Here is a 10053-nt window from a genome sequence, read left to right as displayed (position 1 = left end):
GGTAAGTGTCCCAAGAATTCAGAAAGAAAAGTCCCTCATCTGTCCTGCAATCTGGAGACCCAGAGCTGCAGGGGACTAAGTTTAACCTTGAAAGACTCTAAGGCTTTGGATATGCCAAGATAAAGAGACGCTTCTGTAATATCAGAAGGAAAAGACAAGATACTAGCTTATGTTTGTGTAGAGCTTACAAAGGGTATGATGTATAACGTGCATCACTCCTTGATCAGTCTTTACAGATTCTGGGGATGTTCCAGGAACAGCAGGGAGACCTCTCTGGCCAGAGCAAAGGGTGAAGATGGTAGAAAAAGTTACACACAGAGGATGGGACTACAGAAGGGATGAAATGAAATAAATGGAGGCTGCACCAGAGCATAGTTTCAAAGTTTTGGAGACAGAGAAGTATTATATACTTTTTATTCACTTTTTCAGGCAGCCTGGAGAAGTGAACAGAACGCAGGTTTTGGAGACATACAGACTGGGTTTGAATCCCAGCTCTCTGTCTCTCTTTCATTTGGGTTTACTTTCTCTACTCATTTCTAAACCCCTGTTTTCCATGTTAGAAACATTCCTGACTTGCCTTGTGGGCTTTGTCTATTCATAGTTAAGCATTAGTGAGGGGCTAAAGTTCTTAAAGGAAGCTCTGAGTGGAGGGGTGGCAGGGCATGAGAGGGCTTGTCTCAGGGAGGGGTTCTCTATAGGGTAATCAGATCCAGACCAGTCATTTCGCTGGGGGGCTCCCAAATGTCGAATGGTCGTATCTACAGATGTCTTCTCTTTTGCTGGTCAATGTTCCCCAGGAAGCATTCTTCATTTTCTGGTCTGTGGAGTACAAGCCTGAGGGCCAGGCTTCTGAGAGCCAAACTGCAGCTGGGAGTAGGGACCCTCTCCATTCAGAACACAGACTGTCACTGACCCTCTTGTTTGCAGTACGACACCTTCCCCTGGGCCACAGCTGGGATGTGTCTCCGAGGACGTGAAGTCTCTGAGACATGCTGTATCTATTGTTAACCTCTGTAAAAGGCAAACCTCGCATCAGAAGGCACTGGGAAGAGAAGAGTGCCTATCTGGGCAAGACGGTGAAGGAGATTTGGGGGTTACAGCTGCTCCTTTTAAAGATGTTGAACCAGTCCTTCTCTTTCTGGCCTCGCCTTGCACCCCTAACTCCAGAGGTACCTGGAGCCTCCAATTTGTGAGTCTTCTTGGAGTCCTGTGATATGAACTGGCCTTTTTCTTGTTAGCTCTTCCACCTCCACTTTCCCCAGTCTGCTAAGTCAATTATCACTTGTCTTTGCTTTCCAGCTTCCAAAACTTTATTGTCATCACTGGTCCACTGCCGTATCCTTTCCTGGCTTCTTAGTCCTATTGGGTTTGTGCCTTTGAAAAAACAAATTCCTCTACTCTCATTTTTAGAGAGGTTTAATGGAGAGAAGAGATAAACACAGATGTTTAATCTATCAGTTTCACTTAAAGTACACAACACATGCTTTTAAACAGCGTAGCGTCAGGAGTCAGTTGCAATAACAGAAAAGGTTTATTCAGAGAAGTAGGTGCTTAAAATAACCGGGATGAACTAGAGGAATGGGCTTCAGGCTAGGCCTCCAGAAGTGACCTTCAGAGCACTGCAGAACTGACCCTCCTGGAGAGCTGCTGCCTGACCATAGCCAGGAACCCAGGAAGTAGGGAGCCACTTTCCCAATTGCTGGCCCCACCTTAGCTGTAATCCAGAGATCCGGGAGCTGCCGCCAGAACTGTGGGCTTCAAAGCCACACAGAGCCTGCCAGGTCCATGTCAACAATGGATGCCTAGAGCAACACTGCCTCTCTCCCCACTTAACTCAGTTCTGAATTTGAGTCTTATGTGCGGGCATCTGATTGGTGTAATTTGAAGCATATTGCTATGAGGAAGCATGGAAAATGTTGTTTTGTTTTATTTTAAGCTTTCCAGCCCCTGCACTGCAAAGAAGGAAGTTCAAACCAGAGGGAAGTTAGACCAGGTATCAAGGGCACCAATCTACGTATCCACCACAAAAGTTAAGATGTGTAGAAAGCATTTTTTAACTGGACAATAGGATTCACTCCCATCATCTTTCTCACCTCATCTAACTTCCTTCTTCCCAGCCTTTGGGATTAAAGTCTAAAAGCATCCCCTCCTTCCCTTTGCTTAGGGGTCACCTACTTTTTCTTGAAAAGGTCAGAGGATAAATGTTTTAGGCTTTTGAAGCCACAGGGTCTCTGTTACAACTATTTGACTTTGTCATTACAGCACAAAAGCAGCCATAGACAATATGTAAACAAACGAATGTGGATCCAGCAATACTTTATTTACAAAAACAGGAGTCTGGCTGGATTGGCCTGTGGCCACAGTTTGCAGACCCCTGACTTTGCTTATATGAGTGGTCTTCAAAAAGTTCATGGAAAATGCACATTATGAAAAAACTATACATAGTCAGGGATTGCCCTGAGACAGATGGCAACCTTCTGATTCCCACCTCCCACCCTGTGCCCATTCTCCTGCCTAGCTCATGCTCATATTTAATATGCAGTTGGGTCCACCTTTCCTTGACTCTTCTTCCCAGCCAAGGTTCGTTCGTTTCCCTCTCTCTGAGCTCCCATAGCATCCTGTGCACACCGTGGTCCTTTGCAGCAACGCTTTGCACAAGCCTTGTCTGCTGATGCATCTGATTCCTGGCAGCACTGCAAACTCCTCAAGGGTGAGGATGACCTTCTCTTCGCCTCATATCTTCACGGGGCCTGGCACAGAACCAGCCTGTGGTTAGTGTTTGTTGAACTGACTTTAAGAAGCCTTTGTGGAAACCTTGAGAAAAACATTAGACACAGTTATGGGCAGAGAGGTCTTAGGGGGACAAGAGGCCTTTTAGGTTTCCTATTCAGATAAGAATGTTTATGGACTGGATTGTGGTATAATTTACACACACTGAAATGCACCTCTTTCTCATCTGCATGTAGATGAGTTTTGACAAATGTTTACTTCCTTGTGAATGCCACAACAATCAAGGTACAGGACATTTTCATCACACCCAAAGTTCCTCTTACCCCTTTGCAGTCAACAACTGCAACCCCACCCTCAAGCCCGGGCTCAAGGCAATCACTGATCTGCTTTCTGTCACTATTAATGAGTGTCGTCTGTTCTAAAGCTTTATACAAATAGAATCATACTGTGCGTGCTATCTTATGTCTGGCTTCTTCACTCAGCATTAGGTGTCGCTTGAATCAGTAGCCGTTTTTATGGCTAGGTAGTATTCCACTTATGGATATACCCCAGACTGCTTATCAGATGAGAATTCGAAGGAAAAATACATCTATCCCCTCCCCAGAGCCTACCGTGGGAGACTAAGGGGGCTTCTATGTGGCCTGAAATGTACAGGTGGGTGTTATCTCTGAATGAGGATCCACATAGTTGGGGATTGGGAAGCTGCTGATGCAACTGTGACCCTACAGACACAGGACCCTCTAGATCTACACCTGATGTATTGCCAGTATCAAACATGTAAGATCTACCACATGGGTAACACTGTCCTGGAATTGTTTTAGTTTATTAATATAACTGGAGGTTGAAAGAATGGAAGTGGTCCAGTGTCTCCAACCCAGGGGTGCCCCTCCTGCAGTCATCTATTCCAGCTACCTTGGCTTCCCACAGCTCATTCCTTCTAATCACCTGCACTCACCTGTTGCCCCTGTTCCCTCTGGTTCTGTCTTTCCCAGGGGCAGAGGGAGGCTGGTCCCACCCTCTGTAATGCAGCCACCCACACTAGATCTATATCATCATAAGGATAATAGTCCCTTAGGTTTAGATAACATTTTTCCACTTCACAAAGCACTTTCACAACAATTATCTCCTTTAAGCTGAGCTACAGCCCTGTGATGAAGGCTACTTATTATTCTCATCTACATTTTACAGGTGAAGAAACTGAAGCTTGAAGAGGTTAAGTGATTTCTCTGAGGTCCTACAGCCAGGACCTGGTGGAGCTGGGACTCAAACTCAAGCTTCTGGCTGGTGGTCCTCTGCACTTTCTCCTGCACCTGCTGGCCTCCTACATTCCTAAAGAGTGCAGGTGTCCCTTGGGCAACCACCCTTTATTGTCACATCTACTGAACTCTTTGGGGAATAAGCAGCATCCATTTGCTGAGCTCCTGAAATATAAGAGACAGAGCATGTTGAGAAGATAATAATAACAAACAGCATTTGTAAGCATCGAGGCTGTGTCAGGTGCTGTACCAAATGCCTTTTACAGGTCTCACCTCTAATACAACTGCCGTACACGGCAGGCATTATTACACCTATTTTACAGTTGGGGAAGCAGCCTCAGAGAAGCTAGCTTGCTCAAAGTGACCTGCTGTAGCTCTAGAAACGTCTCTAGCCTTTCATAGCCATTGGGAACAGTTGACCATGCATAGGCTTTGAAGTCAGGCATGCCTTGGTTCAAATGCTGGTTCTACCACCAGCTTGCTGTGTGACCTTGAACTCTGAGCCTGTTGTCTGAAAAATAGGAGGGGAAACTTCTCATTCATAGAGTGCTCTTCTGAGGATTAGATGTCATGCCCAACCAAGGTGTGGTCAACGGGAGTGATGATCAAGCACCAGACTGGAGCCAAGAGGGTGCCGGGGCCCTTTGAGCTGGAGAGGAGCAGGCAGGATAGCAGTGTGTGTCTGTCTGGTATGCCGGAGGGAGCCAAGCTGTGGGGTCAGTATTCACACCTTTGGAGGTCTTGTCAGGTGATGCATTTTGTCTGTAGTTGTAGACTTCAGAAAATGAAGTACAGCTTGGTCAAAGTTACTTAGACATAATAAAGTCCTCTGTGGAAACCAGTTTGTTCTCTGCCTGTTTACTACAATTCGACACCCGTCATTCCTGTCTTTCTCCTCTTCATCCTGACATTCAGGAGGAGATTCTTCACGGGAACAACTCTCCCTCTATCACCCCTGGCCTTCTGGGTGAAAGCAACGTCCAAGTGGGCAGTACGCTTAATGCCACACCACATCCGGTGGAATGTGCTTGTTTTTGATAGCTTGAGCTCCAACCAGAGAGAGCACTGTTGAAATGGAAATGCACCGTCATCTGAACAGTAAATGGTGTGCCACACCCTGTGCCAGCCCTGTGCCAGCCACAGCCCAAAGGCAAAGCACGTTGTGCACAGAGTGCAGGAGCCCACAGTAGGTGCCGGCCAAGGGGAGGCAAGAGGTGCTCTGCGCGGGGGAGCTTCTGACCTCTCTTGGGTGGAGCCCAGGGTGTTCAAGGGTAATCCTTTATGATGACTGGCTGGACACTGATGGGCTCAGGAGGGAAGACTGACTCGATTATTGGGGATCTGATTCTCCATGCAGGCTCTGAACAAGCTACCTGGCTTACATCTATCCATCAACCAGCTCGTTCACAAGCATTTTCTCAGCTCCTCGTATGGCCCTGGCTTTGGGTTCAGGGTGAACATGGGAGATCTCATGGCACTCCCATTTAGCCATGGGCTGCACCTGCCTTGGTGACAACTCCTCGCATCTGTGCCTTCTGGCTGGCATGTGCCCTGAAGTGTGGGTGGGACCTGTGACTTCCTTCTAACAAATGGAGTATGGCAAAGGTGACAGGGATGTCACCCCTTGATTATGTTAACTTATGTAAGACTCCATCTTGCAGACTCACTCCAGAGACCCCCCCCTTCTCCCTCCCCAGGGATATGAATTCTGCCAACAATCCAAGCCTCCATGTGAGAACTCAGCTCTGGGTCACACCTTGCTTGCAGCCTTACAGAGGACCCGGCCAAGCAAAATCTGTGACATAATAATTGTGTTGTTTTAAACTGCTATGTTTGTTGTTTAAAAAAAAAGGTGTGTAAATGTATTATTTTCTATATGCAGCATAGAAAACCAATCTATTCTCTAATATTAATTAGTTCATCCCTTATCACTCCCACCCCACTCAGATTCATCTTCTCAGGGCAGCCCTCCCTACCCTCTGTGCCAAGGCCCCATCTCCTTGTCATAGGCTCTCATGCCACTGTGTGCCTCTCCTCCATATGCCCTATCCAGTTATCATTGTGTGAGTATTAAATTCATACCTGCCCCTCCACTGAACTGTACAGTCCACGAAAGCATCCCATCATGTTCTCTGCTTTTTCTCCAGGACTAGCATGGTGCCCGGCACATGCAAGGTGCTCAGTTAATGTCTTTTGAATAAATAAATGATTTGTAGGACATTCAGAGTGAGGCAGAGCGGAGTATCCAGTTTCCCATTCTTCTTTTTAGCAATAAAAAGTACAAGTTTTATCTGGGCACATGACTACCCAACCATAGACTACGTTTCCTAGCCTCCCTTGCAGCTAGTTGTGGTTATATGACTGAATTAGGACCCTGGGATATAAATGAAAGTGTCGTGTGCAACATCTGGGTCATCTCTTGAAAGGCAAAGTGGCTTGCTCTGGACATTGTCTTTTTCCCATCCTGCCGGCTCAGAAATGGTATCACTACATTAGCAGCCTGGGACCCAGAGGTGGAAGGATCATTTTGAAAATGACAGTAATTGGCCACCTTAGTTTCAAAAACCTTTTGGAGCAGAGCTGTCAACCTCCCCTAGACCACTTGTTTCATGAGAAATAAACCGTTTTATTTAAGCGGTAGTATCATGGGGTCTATAGTGGTTTAGCTGTACTCTAATTGATATAGTCCCTGAGAATAAAGCAGGTGTCCCATGTACTTGCAGACATAGTTGTCCTCTAATGCTGTCATGGGAAAATGCTCCACCCTGACATATCTTACATAAGCTTTGCTGGCAAGTCACAGAGAAGACCTGTTTCTAGCTGTCAGTCTCTCACTAGGACCCAAAAGCTGAGGCTGGGGCTAAAACAAGGCAAGCAACATACTTGAGTGTGACACTTAAGGAGACACTTACTTTCAGGCTTTTGCAAGTGAAGGGTCAGCACTAAGGAGTGAGTGGCTCCTTAAATTTTGTACCCTGGGAGCTTCAGGTACCTCTCCCTAGCCCCAGCTCAGGCATTTTCATTATAAGACTTGCTTTCTGACCTACCTGCTAGTGAAGTGTTTGACTTCACTACTAAGAATTCTTGCCCAAATAAGCACACAGGTTTATATATGGTTTATAGGTACAAAATGACAGTTTTCTTGAAAAAGTATAAAAATATCTGACTGGAAGGATGCGCATCCAAAAGGTAGCAGTGTGTTACCTTTGGAAGGTAGGGTTACAGGTGACTTTTTCCCATTGTCTTTTTTTATGTTTTACAAATTTTCTGCACTCTGCAAGTGACATTTTTGTAGTTAGGGGAAAAAACACTATTAAAAAATTGTTTTTCCACTATTCCTGTTTTCCAAATGTGACCCATTATACTTGGACTAAGCCCCTGGCTGTCTTCTTCCCTTCTGGGGAGCACTTTCCCATGAGGCCCTCGATCCCTTATCCGAGATGATGCAAATAGTCGTACAGGGTCTCACCCCACAGACTTCCCAGACAGGCCCAGACGTTTCTGAATCTACCGCAGGGCTGGGACAAGCTGTTGGTGGTACTGTCTTCCCTGAGGGCACTGTGGAAGGAGATACGATGGCTTAAAGGCACCCACCTAACTTCCACCTCCCCTCTGTGTTGTTCCCAGGGGTAGCTCAGCCTCCTTGACACCCGGGGGGTGGGGTATGACAGACAGGATTTGAATCCTGACTTTGCCATGTACAAGCCACATGACCTTGGGCAAGTGATTTAGTCTCTGTGCTCAAGTTTTCACATCCCTAAAGTGGAGATAACACGAGTCATTACCTCACAGGGTGGTGTTCTGGACTGAGTATGAAATGTGAAGTGTGGATCACAGCCTGGCACAGGGTGACTCGACAAGAGGTAGTAGGCGTTGGTGTTGTTATTGACACCCCCACCTGAATATCTCACTTTCATCTCAAACACAGTATCAGACATGCTAAGCTCCTGATCACCCCTTTCTCCCCAAACCTGTTTCTCTGCAGGCTTAGGTCATGGCACTACCCAGTAAAGGCTCAAGACAGAGGCCAGAGTGGCATCCTTGATGCCTCCCTCTTTCAGTCCCCAAATCCAATCTATGGCCAAGCCCTGGTGACTCTGCCTCCTCACTATCTGGCAACTTCCTGTGTCCTGTTGCCCTCACCTCTCACCTGGAAGACTGAGCAAGCCTCCTAATTGTTCTCCCTGTGCCCTTCTTTGGCCCTCCAATCCTTATCCCCATTGCAGTCAAAGAGATCTTAAAGTACAAACCAGGTCTTGTCATTCCTCGGCTAGCAAACCTTCATGGCTTCCAACTGCATTTAGACAATACAAGGTTCCTGAGACCAGCCCAGTCTGACCTCTGCTCACTCCACCAATCTCATCCTACCCCTCTCTCCCTCAAGGTGCACCAGCCTCACAGATCTGTCGGTTCCTTGAAAACACCAGCCCTTTGCAGCTTTAAGGGCTTTGAATGTGCTTTCCTCTGCCTAGGACACTCTTATTTCTCTCTTGTCCTGGGTCACTCACAGTCTTTCTTTAGCCTGACCACACTTTCCACAAAGAGGCCTTCTCTAACCCCCAATCTAAACCAGCCCTTCCTGTTGTTTTCTCTCCCTGTACTTTCCTTCAAGGCGTTTTTCACATACTATAATGATTTAAAAAAAAAAAAAAAGTATCTATGTGTTCCTTTAGTGTCTGTCTGTAAGGACCTGAGGTCTTACTGAGTCCAAAAGCCCCCAAGGAACTGAACCCTGGCAGCAGTGACGTGTGTGAGCTGGGCGGAGCATGCTTCCCAGTGCAGCTTTGAGAGGCTGAGACCCAGAGGCCCAGCTAAGCCATGTCCAGATGCCCACAGAAGACACGGTGCAATAAATGGTGGTATTGTTAGCCACTACGTTTAGGAGTAACTTCTTGTACAGCAATAGATAACTCATATGGCCACTAAGTTGATTTCTGAACCTGCGAATGGGTAATGACCTACAAATTGAAAACCACTGATCTAGTTCTAGGTACAAGTCCTGTGCTGGGCATTCAAGGGTGAATAAGACCTGGTCATTCCTTCAAAGAGCTTTTAGTGTTTTTTGAAGTTCTAAAAATTTGATAGGATGCATGTATTTTTTGGAGCAGGGTTCAAGTAGATGACAGTAAAAGTAAGTGAAAGGCTCACCGAGGCTGAGGGAGACCATTGTGATAAGCGAGGGGGTATCCCCTAGTCCTCACTGGGGGAAACATGGGCTTCACAGAAGGACCCAAAGGGGTTTCCACACCTAGAAAGGCTTGGGACAGGGAGGAGGAGCCCATGAGGAAGAACCCTGCTCCGGGGAAGGATCAGAGTGGCCACAAATCTTCTGTGACCTTCACTGTGTTTGGAGCTTGAGGGTTACTCAGCAGGCTGGGGGAGGCTGGCTAGGACTGCTGTGAGGACTAGGTGAGTAAACATGTATACGATGCTGAGGACAGTGCCTGCTGCTTACTAAGTGCTGTGTATTGTGGCTATTGTCGTTTTGTTTGTGTCATCTAGTTCTGGCCCTAGCCGTGTTCATCAGCCACTTTCTGAGGCCTCCCCTCCTCACCTCCCTGCAGCACTGGGCCCTGTGGCCCAAGTCCTCAGGCCCCTGACTTCTAGGGGCCAGCCCTGCCCTCCCACCCCCAGCTGCCACATTCAGGTGTTTCCCTCCTCAGACCTTGTCACTTCTCACTGTGCACGCACTGCCCCATCCCCTGAGATTCTTATTCTCTTGCACGTTTTTAGCCAGAGCCCCTGGCCTGTGAGACTCCAGCCTCGGGTTCCAGCCCTGCTGTCTCTCTGTAGCTCCAGACCTCTACTTCCAAGGCTTTGTCAGACGTCGCCAAGTGGATGTCCACTTAATATCATTCCCAACGGACCCCAACCCTCCTCCTCTTTACTCATGCCTAGACCAGTAAGTCCTCCTGATAGCTTCACCCATGATAGCCTCATCCGCTATGCCCAGCACCTCTCCAATACATTTTCCTCTTCTACCCTCACATCAATTTCTAAGTCTTGCGCAGTCTATTTCAGAAGGATCTCTTGAATCTGTCCTTTTTCTGTTCCCTGTACAACTACT

This window comes from Lemur catta, chromosome 14 (assembly GCF_020740605.2).
Source record: "Lemur catta isolate mLemCat1 chromosome 14, mLemCat1.pri, whole genome shotgun sequence".
Taxonomy (NCBI): Eukaryota; Metazoa; Chordata; class Mammalia; order Primates; family Lemuridae; genus Lemur; species Lemur catta.
This window is presented reverse-complemented; position numbering follows the sequence as displayed.